Source organism: Dermacentor albipictus, chromosome 2 (assembly GCF_038994185.2).
Source record: "Dermacentor albipictus isolate Rhodes 1998 colony chromosome 2, USDA_Dalb.pri_finalv2, whole genome shotgun sequence".
NCBI lineage: Eukaryota > Metazoa > Arthropoda > Arachnida > Ixodida > Ixodidae > Dermacentor > Dermacentor albipictus.
Genome location: NC_091822.1, coordinates 203,294,596 through 203,312,820, shown reverse-complemented (window position 1 = coordinate 203,312,820; position 18,225 = coordinate 203,294,596). Strand labels below are relative to the sequence as shown.

At 45.9% G+C, this 18,225-nt stretch overlaps 1 protein-coding gene and 1 long non-coding RNA gene across 4 annotated transcripts in view; one reads left to right on the top strand and one right to left on the bottom strand.

Moving 5' to 3' along the window:
- LOC135897324 (uncharacterized) overlaps positions 1 to 18,225 on the top strand; it is a 297,711-nt gene that overhangs the window by 144,157 nt on the left and 135,329 nt on the right. The gene's annotated exons all lie outside the window — the stretch shown is intronic.
- LOC135897318 (uncharacterized) lies at positions 802 to 6,654 on the bottom strand. The gene is made up of 3 exons (XR_010563013.2): positions 6,607 to 6,654; positions 4,968 to 5,104; positions 802 to 1,034 (listed from the first exon to the last, which is right to left on the bottom strand). It is a non-coding gene; the product is annotated as an uncharacterized lncRNA (long non-coding RNA).

Below are 18,225 nucleotides of genomic sequence, written 5' to 3'. Positions count from 1 at the left end.
TCTTATTATAAAGCACAAAAATAACCGGTCACATAAGTAAGAACAAGTCTGAGTGTGTCTTTAACACAAGGATAGAAAGTTGTGCGAGTTAGTACAGTAACATGATCTTGGATTGTAGCGCGAAGTGACACGGACACAGACTAGAAGCAGACAGGATGAGCGCTAACTCTCAACTAAATTTTTATTGAAACGAAGAATATATATATATATATATATATATATATATATATATATATATATATATAGGTGACTGCAAAAAACCGCAGCACATCTAAATGAATATTGAATACATAGTAGTAAGATGAAGACGACAAACAAAAGCCATCAGCCATCAACTGCGTGGCAAATCGCAAATCTGAGTGCAAGCTATTCTCTTATCAAGTATACCTGTAGGCATTGCGACCAATGTGCTCCCAAGATGTATGAGGCATTAGTCATTGCAGAGTTGTTAAGGACATGACAATCCTAGGATGATTGTTCTTGAGGCTTTTTCCACACTTTCCATCTTTTGAAACGTGTATACTCTAGTCATGAAAATAAAAATTCTACAACTGGCGTGTGATAAGTTTTGCATCTTATTTCCTAGCAGCTCATTGAAACGAGCCACGATGACAAATTCAAATGCCGTTACCTCATCAGACATTCAAATTTCTTAAACACAAACAAAACCAGATAGGCATTAGAGTGAGCATGATTTAAATATATTACACTGGTTTAAAGTTATTGCACCACTTTGTGCCAGGTAAAAATGTTAGAAACATCAAAAATGTTAAGATTCTATGGCCAACCGTGAAAACTAAATAAAACAATCATTAAGCTTTCTTAAACGGGTACAGGAGCTTTACAACTGGCCGTCTTGGTGATGGACACGCAGATAGATGAGCAGCCATTCCACTGAGACGAGAATGTTGAGGGCTTCGCATGGAAGTCTGCGAGACACTGCAGAGTAGTTCTTGGTCCACATGAAGGAGGTTGCTTGCATGCACATCTGGGCCACCATACTGAATGCATGGTGTTACCGGAACCTTTTCCCCCTGCATTGTGGTAAAAAAGCATGGCTAAGTTTATACGATATTTAATATGCAAAAAAAGAGGTGAGGCATGCAGACAGGACACTAGAGTAGAGAAGTGAACATGAACACGAAAAACATGAAAAATTTCATTAAATTGTTTTATTAGATGAAATTTTTATACTGTGTGTCATTCATTATGAGGGTTCATAACTGCAACATATTTAATATATAAGCAGGTAGAATTATCAGCTTGGTCAGTTTGCACAAGCTCGTTTGAGGCAAGAAATCGAGTTACACAAACACAACCTCAACATTCTTGATTGAAAAAGGAACACCTCAGATGACATGCAGTCCAGTGAGTGGGAATTGCACAGTTCAAGAAAAACAAATTGAAACTCACAGACTGAAAGCGAATTAATTGATAGGTTTTAGTAGCACAAGGGCATCTTTGGCCAATGAGCGCCAAGTCTATACGGCAAAAGATAAACTTAGTGCATCTTTACAAAGCAAATATATAAAGATGACTAATGCCTCTCTGCACTACAGTTGCTTTGCTCTAGCGTGAAATCATTTTAATGCATGCACACGTACATACACACGCCACACCCAAGTGTAACAGCTGCAGAATTAAAATTGGGCAGCAACAAAGTCGCAACATTTAACCATTGATCCCAAGCTGTACTAGTGACTGGAGGCAGTACCAATATCGCCAATGACGAGTCGCTCTTTCTGCCCGATGTTACGCTGCTCTTATTGTCAAAGATGAGTTACAGCCGGCATTGAGGGAAAGCTGCCCGCAAGAGCAGCTCCTCTTTTTGTGTTATTTCTAACCAGAGACCAATGAAGTAATATATTTTTAGAATGAGAATGACACCGAAAAATTGAGTACGTAAAAAATTCGGTACATTTTTCCGGAATTAACTTGGGGGTTAACGGCTAAAGAGGCAATCCAGAAACTAAAACAAGTTTTGACATGTTTGCTACCAGTGAATGCTAGAAAATATGTTGGCATTCTGTAGTTTTGTCCAGCAATGCAAAAGGGATTCTTAATAACTGAGGAAATAAATGGAAAAGTATCATGAAGTATATTTCGTGAATGTAATGCAGAATCACTCAACTTCTGTTACTATATAATCTCCACTTGAATAACCTGCACTTTCTGAACTAGTTAAGGAGGTGCTGCATTTCACTACTCATTCCACCAGTTCAACGTGGCAGCAACTGCATGTTGTGATTTGTTTTACTTAGTGCAGGCTTTGTACAGGGCGAGTTCACAGCATTCACTGCACTTGGCCGAAAGGTAGTGCATGTTTACGGAGCAGGTGTGGTGCCGCTTCTGCACGAGCAAGGTGCAGAAATGAGAGTTTCATACAATAATTACTAGAGGGAACTCCGACGTTAGTGTCCACAGGAGATCAAACAGGAACGGCTGTACCAGCATGGAAATTATGGGAAGTATATGGATTTGCCTAAACTTCGTCTGTTTGGCTTCAAACGGCTTTGTGACTGTAAACTAGTCATTTTCAACAATATACTGTGTAATAAATAAATAAACATTAAAATCATCCGACGACAGGATTCAAACACAGGAACTCTAGAACAGAAGTCTGATCGAAACCATTAAGCCACGGAGGCATGTAACAACAAGCGAGTGCAACGCCCTGATTAATTCATTTCGGGCATACCAGCGCCTTAAGACGCTTGGCGCCTTTCGATTTGGCCACCTGGACAAGCTCAATCGTTGCAATTAATAGCAATTGCGCATGTTGGCGCCGTCTTCTGCACTTCGAAGAGTATAGACTGCGCTGAAATTTACGACAATAAGATTTATATAGCGTATAATATACGAAGCCACAAGAACGTCTGAATTCACAAGCACGAATATCAAGACAAATCCATGTGCTTCCCATGATTCCCATGGTGGTGCGACTCCAGCACCAGAGTTCCCTCTAGTAATTACTGTAAGAAACTATGGCAGAAACAGGAGTAATAAACTAAGTTTTGCTGTCCCATAAATCTTACTGGTCATTAGTTCCAAGTTTTAGTGCAGTCACATGTCTAGTAGGCAATTGTGGTATTTTGCATAAACATTGCAAAGCCAACTGTGATGAATGTTCACTATGGTAAATAGTTTATGATCGAGTAGCATAGACTACTGAAGCAATCTCTGGAAGGCAAGTCAAGTAATTTTCTTATTAGCAGCCTTTAAACAGCATTCGAGCATATGACACATGCACCTCAGATATGTAGATGAAAATTTGTGCAGTTGCATGTTAAAAATTTAGCACAGCAACAGATGACATAATGAAGGAAGTGCGAAGATGGTCTATTTTGGACACATGAGGCAATATACTTGAAAGATGCATATGAGCTTACACGTGGAGAAATATCGTTTATGTAGCAGCTAAACTACGAACAGGCCTAGAGCACACTGATACAAGGTGTCGAGCATGTAAATCTTATCATGCCCTTAAGTCAAAGAAACATGGCTGTTTCTCATGATTCGCTACACATGGCTGGCTCACACAACTTAGCCACTTCTATATATGCCTTGTAATTGCCAGGTGGTCTGTATGACATGCGCAAACTTTAAATAAGTACAAGTGCCATGTAGCTGGACAGTACCAAGGTAATATCGTTTGTCATCGTTTTGAGGAAGTGAAACCAATTCTTGCATTTTTCCTAATTAGGTAATTAGGTATTAACAATTATTTAACTGCTCAAATATTTTATTCAAAGCAAAAGTGTCAGTGCGAAAATTGTAGAGCATCCTGAAAAATTCCCAATCCAGCTTTCTACTGCTCAGTAGGTGCAACAAATTTTTCTTTTCAAGCTTGAAAGAAGCCAGTGAACACATGCAAGAAGTGCCATGCAACTAACCGCTCGTGCACTTGAACACCATTTGGCTCCTCCTTTCATGCTTGAAAAAAAAACTTTTTGAAAAGAATATTTCAGAAATTGATTAACTATTATTGACCATGTTCTAGGCAAAATGCATGAAATAGTGTGACTGCCACTTCCATTTTCGGCGACATGAATTGACTCCATTTGCATGTCCAAATCCAGCTATACATGGTGCGTGTTTTGAGCTGGTTCTGTAATTTAGGCTGGTTTTGACTAATTGAAGCTTCACACCTTAATAATGGAGTCAGCCTAAAAAGAAATTGGTACATAAACAGTCGCTGTCAGTACTCCATACAACTTAGTGCAAAGTGCTTGTGAGCCAAGAAGTTGGTAGTTCTAAGCAGTATTTCTCATTTTGACCTGGTGTTATAGCCCACTTACTATGATGCCATGCTGCTCAGTCATGCTGGTCCCAGCTTCAATCTAGGCCATGGCAGCTGCCCTCCAATGAGGGTAAAATGCAATACCGCTTATGCCCTTAGATTCAGGTGTACATTAAAGAAGCCAGGTTCCCAAAACTTTAGGTTTTGGAATGTAAAAGCCCATAATTTCATTTTAATATCTAAAGGTGCTTTATTAGGAGCAGGGGCATCATTTTGAGCTTTTACTGCACTGCCATGGCACCAAGAAGCTCCAAGTAAATAAAAACAATTTCTTAGACAATGTACATATCTTGCAAACAATTACAAACACTTCTCTGCATGCACCTCCGTTGCTGTTATATTTAAATCCGTATGCCAAGGCGGGTTATGATGTTAGAACATGTTTCAATTTTTTTTTACCGCTTTAAAGTTGGTTATTTTGCATCTCACTGTGTGTCGAACGCACATTTCAGTGCATCAATTTCTTCAGAAAGTGCGCTCCCCTTTATTTATTTGTGCATGCAAAAAGGGTTCAGAAGAACTGCTTTCTGAAGGTCTGTATAACAAGCAAAAAACAATTCTATGTAGGCTGCACAAAGAGAAAGGATTGGTTTGTAAATTTGTTATTTAGTTCTTAAAAAAAGAGGCAGCTGTCAGTATTCTGTTCCAAAGTAAAAATTACCCCTACCTGGCTCTGCTTCATTTTCCGATGTTGATGGTCCATTCGGGGGCACTCTACTGATAGGCTGCACTTTGGCGATGTCGGGTGTGCTGTCACCAGGCCCAAGGTCGATCGACATCCTCACCAAAAGTCGAGTCCAAACGCTATGAAAGAAATATCTCATCATTTTGCTATCAGTTTTGTCATCTTGCGTGTTTCACACACGGCCGTCAGTGAAATATTTCGTCACTTGGATACTGAAAGAAATTCAAGCATTTTCTGGCAGCCAAGCTGATGATGATGATGTGTGGTGTTTTATGGCGCAAGGGCCAGGTTTGGCCAAAGAGCGCCATGACAAGTGGTAATGTTGACGATGTATTATGGAAGATGTGACTTGGCTGTAAACTGGCCTAAAAATTGTCGCTGTAAAGTGCGTAAAATTTACGTGCTATAAAATTATGGCGATGACTAATGACGAATACTATTAACATTAAAATCCATCGTGGAAGAATGATGCAACATAGAAAATATATAGGATGATAAAATTACTTGGAGCACTGCTGCCTCTCCGGAGTCCTTGAAACACAAGGGCCTAGAGGCATGTGCTATACGAAAGAGCTATCACAGCGGCATCCTCTGAAGAGAGGGCGGCAGCCAGGCTGAATACACAGTAAATGGAGAACATTAAAGAGCAAATGCAGTTGTCACATTAGATTGATCAAGTGCAGCAGAAATGGAAATAAATCAGTGATACTGTGTCTGTTGGCTTTGAATGCAAGAAACGTAAAAACAGGAACTTACAGCCACGCCACTTTGAATTTCCCGCGTTTGCTACACCTCACAAGTTTGGCATCGTCCGGTACTCGGGGATAGTAACCGCTTAAAATCAAGATGAACGAGCGTCGGCATAAATTAACAGGATACTTAACCGGGCAATATAGGCGCATAAAAACTCACGTAGCGAAGCTACTGTCAATTACCCGATGACGCATCTGGGGGCGGTGCAGTTTGGGCGAACAATTCAAAAAGGAATGCGAGTTTCACTTGTTTCACGCCTACTAAGCTAACACAGAATTTGAGTTTCTTACTAAACTATGCTGGATATTTACGCTCCGAATAAAACGCTGGAAATTTTGTTACCTCATATTGCATACGTATGAGTGAGGAAATTGCTTTTATTGTGTTCTACCCAGACGTCACGCAGCAGCTACCACTCTCATGCAACAAAAGCATGAAAGTGGTACTCGTGACACCGAAAACAAACATATACAGCACCAACGTTACGCTCCTTGGAGTTGGAACTAAGCACGATCAAGCCAGTTAGTTTTCTAGCTTTCATAACGCCATGAACACGACCAAACATCGAGCGAAAAAACTCTCTGCTCTCGAAAATTATTATCGCTTCCATTTATATACCTATCGCTGCCACAAGCAAAAGTCATTGGGCTAGCTGTCCACAAACCGCAGATTAGACTGACAGCAACATATTACGGTAACGTAAAACAATTTCCACGCTGACTTAGCAGCCGCGGTGTGCTCTAAGTGCCAAAGTTCTCGTTTGCCGCTCGAAATTCACACCATGATCACGGGCACTGCATCTTTCACATGAAATATTGCACGCTTTGCTCCGGAGCTCAATAGGACGGCGAAACGCATTTGCACGTACCTGAAATCCGCATGCCGGAAACCCGTCGACGCTTCCGAGAACGGGGCGTACAGCCATACACCCGTACGGCGGCTTGACTTGGACGTGAGGCACTTCTATCAAACATTTCACATGCGACATGTTTCACACCGATTGCGCGAGCACCAGAAAATGACGCAGGTTGCATTGCGACGCCGAGCAGACGTGCAGCCACCGATGAGCTGTGTGCGCGGATTGCAGAGAACAAAACCATACAAAACGTTAGGCGCGAGAAGATGGCGGCTCTCGTTGTGGCCGTTGCGGAGACGAAGCGGACGAAGCAATGACGCGCGAATGAATGTTGCCAACCGTTGATTCCGCGTTATGCCGGCGGTGGTGGCTTTAGTGGCGTGTGTTGCGGCTGTCTAATTTTTTATTTCTTTTCCCCAAACAGTATAGCTAAGATCAGTTCTTTGTTTGAATTTTTAGTTGTGTCGTTTGGCATTATCTTTGTCTTTTTATGCTATTAAGCGGCCAATTATGGCCTCCCAGGTTCGCGCGCAAATCTCAGAGGCCATAACACAACTCGTTCGAAAAGGCCGTTATTGTCGTTGTTAACGCTTCATCATCCTTTCTTCAACTGATATAGAAAGGTAGTGTCCCTTTTCCCGGGGTTGGGAGGGGGCGATCAAGACGGCATCGCTCAGCGGGGGGCGGGGGAGTAGGTTGGTGTTTGTTCTTATTGCGAAATTCGCGAACCCTGCGATTTTTTTTTTATAACGTAAGCATTTCTATACTTCCCCAACAAGAAAAACCATCCGTCCGTCAGTCCGTACCGCACGATATCCTTCAAAATAGAACCCGCAGCAGCGAGTGAATTCACCTTCGTGCTAGCTTCGCTTCAACGCGACCGAAGCGGCGAGAACACTGCGCTCACGAAGCTTTCAGCTTATGCCGCACTATGCGCTTTCCGCAGATCACTTTCAAGATAGGTGTGCGCGCGTCTGTTTTCAAAGCGAAGTAAACGGTGAGAACACAGCGCGTGAAGTTTTCAGCAGTGGGCACACTCTATCCACAATGCAGTTCGCTTTCAAGATACGGTTCGCGCGGCCGTGCCACAAGCAGCCGCCGCCGGAGAACGGTTGATAATGGTTCGTCGCGGATGAGGAGGGCTAAAGAGCGATAACGGCTCAAAACGAACGGAACGTCACCAGCGCGCCTGGCCCCGCCACCTGCAGTACTTTGCTTGCGCTGCCGACCAGAGCAGCCCGTGTCGCCGCAGCGCTGTCGCTCATACTTGTCGGATCAAGTCTCATAACATTGATAACGACATGGGCTGCGTGTAGATGAGGAAGAGTCACAATGCTTACGCACACTTAGACAAATCCGAGAGGAGTTCCTGTGTGATTTTTTTACCGGAAATGTACAGTCAGCGGTGGGACCCAGAGTTGACAATGCCTGTAAGAGGGGTGCCAAGCTTTTTTTTTTTGTGAGAGTCTTGCCAAGCTCCCAAAGATCTGCTCAAGCTAAGACTTTGTGATGGCTGTATGTGTTTTTTTTTTATTGTCGCATGCCTTCGAACCGCCACGAATCCTACAGTGTAATGGCATTAATGCAGTATTCACGTCCAAAGGGAAATGCAGCCGTTAATTGGGCTGCCTAAGGTTTGCGGCCCGGCGGCAGCTGCCCTCCCGTCCCCCGTTTCCGTTGACAAGTTAGGGGGAGGGGTCTAGAGCAATCTTACACCCCCCTCGCCACAGTGGCGTAACCAGAAAATTTTTTCGTGTGGGGGGGGGGGGGGGGTCCCAATTGCCCGTGGAGGGTGAAGGAGCGGGGCCATTGCCATAGCAGCAAAAATTTTACTGTGAGTGAGCGTTACAAGTGCACGGTGTGCCCCACTTGGCTACGCCGCTACTAGCCCCCCCCCCCCCGCCATCGACGCAAATCGAGCTATCAGAACGTGCATGACACGCATGCATGCATGATGCATGACACGCATGCATGACATAACATGAAAGACATGCCGCGAAGCTAGCATGGATGTCGTCACATCATCATCATCAGCTTATTTTGACGTCCATCGCAGGACGAAAGCTTCTCCAGCGATCTCCAATACCCCTGTCTTGTGCCAACTGGTTCCACGTGTTTTCAAGTTTCCCGAATCCATCACGTCCACGTTATTCTCTGCCGTCCTCGACTGTGCTTTCCTTCCCTTAGCACCCATTTTGCAACTCCAATAGACCAGCAGTTCTCTCCCTTACGCATTGCAATGTCTGCCCAGCACGACTTCTTCCTCATAATGTCAACCAGAATATCAGCTATTCCCGTTCGCTCTCTAATCCACATCGCTGTCTTCCAGTCTATTATCATCATGCCTAATAATTTTCATTCCATCGTTCGTTGCGCGGTCCTCAACGTCTTCCCAAGCTTCTTTGGTAACTTCCAAGTTTCGGCCCCATACGTTAGTAACGATAGAAAGCAATGGTTAGCAGTAAGCTCCCTGATCATGATTTAGTAATGCCTGCCGTAAGCTCTCCAGCTAATGTTTTATATTTGTTAATTTCCTTGATCAGAGGCCCCTAAGAGTAATTAACCTCAATAAACGTATTTCTGAGCAGGTTCTAGAGGCTGACAGCCGACCATGACATTCGTTTTCTCGCCAGGCTGCGGAACATTACTTTTCTCTTCTGCATACTAACTCTCAATCAGACTTACACTTTCTTCGACAAGTTCCTCAAACGTTTGTTGCAAAAAGTCTGCAGCGTTGCTGAGTATGCCAATGTCATCTACAAACCGTAAGTTGGTGAACTATTTACCGTTAGCCCTCACTCCTAACCATTCCCAGTCTAACTGGTTGCACACCTTCAAGTATTCCGCGATAGCATTGTAAATATTTTGCCATTGATCATATGAAGCCTTTTGCAGATATCTGGCTATGCAAAGTCTGCGCGTTAGTGTCATCCGTTCGATATCAACATTCGTGGGAAACTTCATTTTTGACCACTGTTCGGAGCCAGTGCGCTGCTGCCTAGGTGCCCCGATCTAATCATTCCAGCTACTTGATTCAAGCGCAGGTAGCGCGCGTTTCATGTACAGCCAATATCAAGGCCTTAACTGGCAATGTTCATTCATCATATACTGTAAGCTTGTTCACTTACTCCCTTATAATTAGGGTGTAAATTAGAAAGACTGGGGTGTTCCAAGGGTGTTTTCTTGTTGAACACCCTTTTCCGTTAAAAAAGGGTCGTTGAAGGGTGTTTATAAGGGTGAAAAAGATGATTACACCCGCATTACACCCATAAGGGTGTGAAAATTTTTAGAGTGTATAGCGGTTAAATCAAGTAGTTCAGTAGACGCTACCCTGCCATGTGCACCAGAAACTTTCAAAGTGCTACACTACAAGATTTATTACAAACGTCCTGTTCTTCTTTAATTATTCTTAATATACGGCCGAAATATTACCAGGATATAAATTTAAGGGTATTACGTGCCATAGCCAGGATCTGATTATGAGGCACGCCGTAGTGGGGGACACCGGAATAATACGGACCGCCTGTGGTTCTTTAACATGCACCTAAATCTAAGTACAGTGGTGTTTTCGCATTTCATCCCCATCAAAATCTGCCGCCGTGGCCGGTATTCGATCCCACGGCCTCGTGCTTTGCAGCCCAACCCCATAACCACTAAGCAACCACGGCGGGTATTAGCAAGATATAGCTTCACAATCTGAAAAACGCACAGCCTTTATGCGACCTTACAGAATCCAGCGAAATTTCCAGAGAAACTAATTCTTTCGAGCAGTTGCAGTAGGAATCCTAATTGCCTGTAATGTTCCCACACAGGTTCAAAGTTCGTGCTCATATGATTTTGCGAAGTATATGCACGCTTAAACCCCATTTCCTGCAGAATGAAAGCCGGCGTCACGTCTTGTTCGGCAAAGGTGCCTTGAAATATGATTATAGCGCTTGCATCAAACCTTGTGTATTAAGAGCAAATATACCATCTTAGCCTTTATTAGGAATACAATGATAAAAATTGTGTTAGCCTTTCAAACCTATTCACCTGCATTATGAGTTATGCGTTATGCACAAAATGTTTTTAATACCACAACGCTTTCTTTGTCTCAACTGCGATAGTTTTACGGTGGTTGGCTAACTGAATGTACTGGTTGTTCAGTTTCCCCGATGCTCCGCGTGTGAAGACCTTTTTCTTTACGTCAACAAAATCGTGGCCTTTCAGACGACAGATAAATATGAAGAATGCCAAGCGTTACGAAAATTGCTGGCATAAGAAGCCGGTTCAACGTTACTTGCCCATGAATACGAATGCGTATAGGTTTGCGAGAAAAGAGAAAACGAAGCACAGATAATACCTTCTGAAAGCAGTAAGGGTAGGGGGCTCACTGATGAATGAGGGGTTACAATCACAGGAGAGAAACGGTGCCTTGCCTAAAGTTTGTTTACACGCTGTGGCCGGCTTCGGTTTTGGCAAAAAATTGCTGGCTATCCCGTAATCGAGAGTGGATGTAAGCATGAAATGGCAACCGGCAAAGCAGGTTGGTTGGAGATGATACTAGCCACAATCCTAAGATGGGTGCAGCGCATATTCGCAGCGGCACACTCCACCACACCACATTGCACCACGCCATATTGTGCACTGGTCCGCATGGACGCTGCGCAGCTGGAAGAAGAAAACCGGCTGAAGATGTGCAGCGAAAGACGCCAGGGAGACAAAGCGCACTGCCCAGCTAGAAGTTGAAATCACAAGCATCACTTACAGCGCGTACATAAACAGAGACCAAAAGAACGACAAAGACAAGCTTGTCGCCGTCATTTTTTTGGTCCCTGCCTATGCACGAGCTGTAAGTGATGCTTGCAATGGAATACCAACTAGCCCATACCTAAACCCTGCTTCAGAAGATGAAAAGCGCCTGAAGGTGGCGCCACACAGCGTGGTGCCATCTCTCGAGGCGACGCAAAACCCGCGCCGCGCAACTACGGCCGCCTCGATCACGCGCGCACGGCGGGGCGCCCCGCCGTGCGCGCGTGATCGAGGCGGCCGTGGCGCAACTCACCGACCGCTGGTGTTCAAAAGGGCACAGGCAACCCTGTCTCAGCGCCAAAAGATGACAATGAAGTGTATAATATCCCGTATCTGCCTTTTGAACGTCGCTATTGGATATGGCAAATAAAACTTCAGCGTACTAGAAGTTGCAGCTTGAGTGATATTGTGAACAAACATTACGAAGTACTCACTCGGAAGCAATATTTTTGTAACTTGTTTGGGCAGACAACTTCTTGTGGCTATGAATAGAAAGCTACCGTGGGAAAGCGCGCACAAGTGAGAGCGCTTCTGGGAAAAGTAGTAGTAGTAGTGAACACTTTATTAAGAAAGGGAGCGGGGGAAAAGGGGTCAAAGAATGATGGATGGCTCCCTTAGTCCAGGGCTTCACTGGCCTTGGCCACCCGCTGGACTTGCTGGAGGAGTGTCCTCCGCACCCCCAGGTCCGAGCTGGCGAGCTCTACCTCCCACTGCTCTGCTAATGATTGTTTGTTTGTGTTAGGCTGAACAGCTAACTCTGGTGGCATTCTTTCACACGTCCACGAAATGTGGGAAAGGGTTGGTCTACCGCCACACCACGTTCATCTAGCTCGATATTGTATAGGGTAGAGTGCGTGAAATTTTATGAGGTGCGGATAAACATCGGTCTGCATTTTTCTGACGCTTGAGAACTCTTCCCCGCCTAAGGATTTGAGCGAGGAGGCGTACTTTTTGGCGTGTCAAACGCTGGTGTTCCAACATATTGCATGGGTGTTTCGGTATAAGCAAGGCGTGTGAGCTGGGCTGGTCCGCTCGGTTGCAAAGATCACGAGCTAGAGCATCAGCCCATTCGTTGCCTACAGGGCCTCAGTGTCCTGAGCACCATACTACAGTGTGGTAGTGTTGCAAGTTACAACCTAGCAATCGGCCATTCATAAATAAGCGACATGCCTCTTGAGAGTCAGTGACTATGGTTGAGGAGAAACGTCTCATCTCGTGATATTGGATAGCTGGGGCTATTGCTGCACTCTCCGCAGATAATATGCAAGATGCGGTTAAGGGTGCGGTGACGAGGGGCTGGTGTTTTTGTCTACAGCTACTGCTGTATAACGCGATTTAACGTATGTAGCAGCATCTACGTATATGACATCTGGTTTGGGTGCCAAATGGTGGCGTAGCCATTTGACCCTGGCCAAACGACGACCTTTGTGGGTATCGTGATGCATATGCTTGGGAAGCGGTCTGGTGCTTATGTGCTTGCAACAATCTTTAGTCATATCCTCCATAGCATCTCCTGTACTCAGAGGGGGTGGGACTCCTATGCGGGCTAAGATAGTTCGGCCTACAGCGCTAGTGCTGAGGCGGCCTCTCTGCGAGACCAGTACCGCACTTTGGAGCTCCGCAAAAGTGTTATGTAAGCTCAAGGCCATAAAGCCTCTCAGTCGGAGTTTGTACAGGCAGCCCTCAGGCAGCTTTTACGCGCTGCGAACGATAGCTTCTACTTGGTATTCTTCGGACTTGCTCAGGCGGTGGTTGGGAAGCCCGTACAATATTCACCTAAGGACGAAAGCTTGGACTAGCCGTAGAGTGTCTCTCTCTTTCATTCTTTTATGGTGACACGTTATGCGACGTATCATCCTAGAGATTTGTTTAGTTGTAGTGCGTAAAGTATTGGTGGGTAGCCTTGCAATTGCTTTGTACTCAAAGACCCAGAATTAGGGCTTGGGTGATTTCAGCAATGGGGTGGCCGTCCACGCTGAGATTCATTTGTCCATTCGTTTTATAGCGAGGATTGTGAACTAGGATAACGTTTGATTTTTCGAGGGCGCAGCTAAGTGCGCTGTTCCTAGCGAAACTAGAGGCTATGTCGGGCGCCTCCTGAAGTGTTTGCTCTTTCTGAGCTAGAGAGCCTTATGAAGCCTAAAGGGTTGTATCCTCCGCATATAAAGTGTAGCCTAATTGCGGGACTTCCTCTAGGACATGAGCGAGTCTGCGCATAGCTATAGTAAATAGGAGGGGTAATATTACTGCTCCTTGAGGGGTTCCTTTGTTAGGCATGTCTATAGGATCTGACCGGGTCTGCCCAATGCCTACTGTGGCTGTTCCGTAAGTGACGAAGGACGTGACATATGCAAATGTTCGCTCACCGCACCCTATGACAATGAGTTCGTTGAGTATAGTCTCCTGTGAGGTGTTATCGAAAGCCCCCTTGAGGTCGAGGACGAGAATTGGATGCTCGCTTCCCTTAGGTATGCGGCATAAGACCCCTTTCAGAAGAAAAAAGGCGTCCTGTGTGGACAGTCCTGCCCTGAAATCTCGCATGTTAGGTAGGAAAAAGGTAATTGAATTCGATGTAATTTGGAAGGCGATTCTGTATGACTATTTCATACATTGCCATTTGTTGGGCGTGTTGGTAAACCGACTTGGAAAGCATATTTAGCGCCAGTGAACAAGGTCGGAAGGGAGACGACACCACAATGCGCTAACTTCAACAACTTGATTATCAGGAAACACGCACCTATTTGACCCATGCACAGTGGCGCCACCTCATCCAAATTTTAACTATCCAAAAAGCGGTCTCCTTATCTAACAAGTCGACCGAAGGGGCACTAACACACGTATCACTATTCCGACAGATAGCGTGAGTCTCAATAATCTCTCGCCGCCATAAGGCTGCTCGGCGTATTCGTGCTTATCCGCGGCCATCGAAGCGACTGCGTCAGGCTTAGTTCGACCTCGTCCAACGGAGAAGTTTGAAAGAAGTTTGAAGTTTGAAAGCTTGCGTGCGTCCGCAAGCGTACGTGTGGTCTCGGCTTAAAACGTCGCACGTGGAAGCTGCGTCAATTCAGCGTCTGTTCCGAGCAACCGAAAGCACTGTCAAACGCTCCAAACGCTTGGCGCGCTCACACACGTGCAGCCGGCGCGCAATCAACACCCCCTAGACGAAGCGCTCCTGCTGATCACGTGACGCGCGTCATCGTTTGGAGGCGACCGCGTGAGGCCGGGAGGCTTGGGGCCAAGGGAGCGGTCGCTGACATGTTTGACCGGTGGAGGGAAGGCAAGTGAAAAGAGAAGCGGGCTACCGAGAAGGCGCGTTCTCAGGATATTCATCCGCGCCCGAGCCGCATGGCGATCTTGAGCTCTCATTTCGAAAATAAAATGAGCTAAATGCCAGGATAGTTCAAGACAGCATTATTTTTGCTAAATGAAAACTGGAAGTTGCAAACAAAACTTTGTTTCCATGCGTTCTGGTCACTACTTTGTCTCGTGGATGAGTGTTGTGCGGCTTCTTCCGCCGAACTTTTTTGTCGGCATTTCGGTTTTTCTTCTCAAACAGAGTACTGTAGGCCCACGTGCTGCTCTTGTGCTTCACCTGTAGCGTGGTTTTGTGCGCTTGCTGTAACAGTAGAGACGTTTAGCTTGTACGCTATCCCGGTAAACGGGAGCGGTTTGGGCGGATTACCGGATGGTCGGGGCGTAAACGTGAGCGGTGAAGCCGCCTGGTGTTGTAGAGCTCAACCAGACAAACGCAGAGCTAAAACTGCAGTAACTAACCATATCCTGCTTCGCCACCAGTGCAATTTTTTGGCAGTGGCGTAATTGTGAACACGATTACGCCACTATCGAAAATTTACGCCAGCAGCTAAGCAGAAAATAGTAATTAGCTCTGTGCTTGTGTGGTTAAGCTTTTCGCCACCAGCTGGCGCCACCTATCTGGCCGCTCAGGTTGGCGCCCCCACTAAACCGGAAAACAGCCCGCGCTTTCCCGAATACCGGACGCGCTAAACGTCTCTAATGAGTCCATAAAACGCGTCGGCGCAGTCGTGGAATGCTTGTGACGACGCTATGCCAAAGAAGTGTTGTGTGCCCCGCTGCCGTGGGAACAAGAGGGCAGAGTGCAGAGCGAATGTGTTCAGGTTCCCGCAAGAGACGAATTGCGCAAGAAATGGACTCGCGCAATACCACGACAGAACTTCTTCCCTACGCAGAACTCTAGGGTAAGTAGTCTCCATATTCCTGAGTAATATGTCATTGTGTGAAATAAGCGAGGTGGTTAGCTATTTACTTAATAGCATATATCCGCTAATTTTGGTCCGTTTGGAGCTGAAAAACGGCGGTTAACTGGCGATTCCGTTTCGTCAAGAGCTGAATTCTTTGATAAGTGAACGTAATAGGCTTGACGACTACCCCTTAAGTAACGTCCTGACACCCTTCTTTTGTGCACCTAGGAAGGTGTGTACTTTGATGCGCTGCAATGAACAAAAATTCTATTTCATTTATTGTTAAATTTAGAGTTATATTTTATGTTATATTTACACAATGCCAAAAATTAAACTCTTGCGTGTGATAAGGAAAGGTGTAAGAAAAGGGCTGTTTTGGGGAAACCTCCGCTTAATAAATTTGCATTTATGATGCATCAGATATAGCAGATACCGATGAGAGGTGATATTTTGCCTTAGGTATGCGAGGCACAGTTCTGCTCAGAGGATATCGAAGGATTCTTGTGCTCAGAAACATCTAAGGCTGCTTGCACAGTATTCATTCCCTTACAAACGTCATAAGCATACGGTCTGACGCCCCCTACTCAGAAACCGTGTTGTCGCAACAAGATCTACTGCCGTCAGACTTCGCACCGCATGACATGAAAGACACACACTGGCGGGAAGGGTATTTTTCCCTGTATGACACCAATGTCTTGCTCCATAACTCCATCAAAACTTCTATGGCGTGACAATGAGACAACCTCAAACCGCGACAAGAGCGTTTCCATAGACTTGACGCGGGTTTGAGACTCCGGCTTCCACTTCGGTTGCGAACAGGCCAGGGAACACTCATCCATCGATTACGGCTCGGTGGGACGTACACTCACCGATACCTTCACAAGATTATACGAGAACGAGGACCCTGCCTGTAGTGTCTGTCACACTCCCTAGACAAGTCTCAAATACTTTGCGTATACCCTCAATATATGGTCGTGCGAAGGAAATTTGAGTCTAGTGTTGACAGCTTGGACTCCCGCCCCTTTTCAGAAGAAAATGTCCTAGGAGCGTAGAGAAGAGTTGACCATGCCCAACGCATCATAAAATCACTCTTGACTCTCTATGTGACACTGGCTTAGACGGTCGTCTCTAGGACCTATGAGAGGTGAACAGCGCGAAATGTGTTTGCGCGATGACGCTGTGTGTGGACAAGATTACTTCTGCGTGTAGTCTGTCTAAAGTGCGCATCCGCGTATTGAACGACATGCATTCATTGTACCGTATCATAATCACCTCCCACCTACCTTTCCCATTCGCGGCGCGCAGAGATGTAATGTTTAGCAGGCACGATCGTTTGCGTATATTGTATGCGCTGCGCTTGTCAGCTAAAAATGGCGGGACCTGATGAGGGGCGCACTAAAGGGGTTGGGACACCAAATTTTGAGGCTATAAAAAGTATGTTGTAGGCTGCTTCCGTATGCAAGGACACCCACAACAAGGTATTGGACGCTGCAAACATTTCAAAATAATTTTAATTCAGCTCCAAAAAGTCATTAAAAGCTCCTTCTCGTGGTCGAGACCCATCGCTAGCGCGGCAGTTATGACGTCACAGCGGGGGAACGAAAATATTGACGTCATAGCACACTAGCAGAAAAACGTGACGTATGGTGAGTAGCGGTGAAATGCCGATTACGGAGCCTGCTGAGCCGAGCGACCGAGCATAGCCTCCACTATGACCGAGCTACAAGCATATAGAAATCCTTTCTTAATGCAGAGAAGGGGTAGGGCGTGCAGACTCGGACACAAGAGGAGAGAAGTGTACAACACGAACGCCGCTCGGCGGCCCACGAACGGCTAACTGCGTGCGGCGACGGGCCTTTACGAGTGTAACACTAGCCGTCCGACTCCGAAAGGGACCAGGATATGCGGCGTTCGTGTTGTCCGCTTCTCTCCTCGCATAGTTCGGCAGCTCGGAGCGGTCTCTCGTTCGCTTGGCCTTTCTCAATGTGAAGGCCCGTTCACGTTACCGGCACGGAAACGCGCCGCACACCGTTTGCCGTTCGCGGGCCCCCGTGCGACAGCGGTTTTGCTCGCGAACGGCGACATTTCCTAGCCGTAGAGAGGACGGGCCCGGGACCCATTTGTGCGGCAGCCGTACGGCGAAGCGGCCAATCAGCGACCGAGGGGTGGTCACTCTGGCACCGACGGCAGCCTCACCGCCTCTGATCGTTCGGCGCCGCCGATATCGTCGCTAGGCCTTTTCGCTCTATATAAATGATCGTTCCGGGCTTTTTGTGCGTTCATCCAATGTTGGTGCACCAGGCAAGCAGCAGTAGTTCGCGTACCAAGCTCCAGCAGACGACGTCACCTGAACAGAAAAAGTAAATTCCAAGCATGTTTCATTTTGGTATTTAAGCCTATATATTGGTATACCGCACGTAGAGGTGATACGTTCGAAAGTGGGGAATTCGCTACATTACAAACAAAAGCAATTCGCTTCTACATACGCGGTGTAGAATGTACCCGGCTCGTCCCAAACGATAGCATAAAATACGAGGAAAACATCTGATTTCGAAGCATTCCCTAGTTACCGCACCTTATAAGAGCACGGATAGACGGGCCACTACGCCTTTTCGACAGA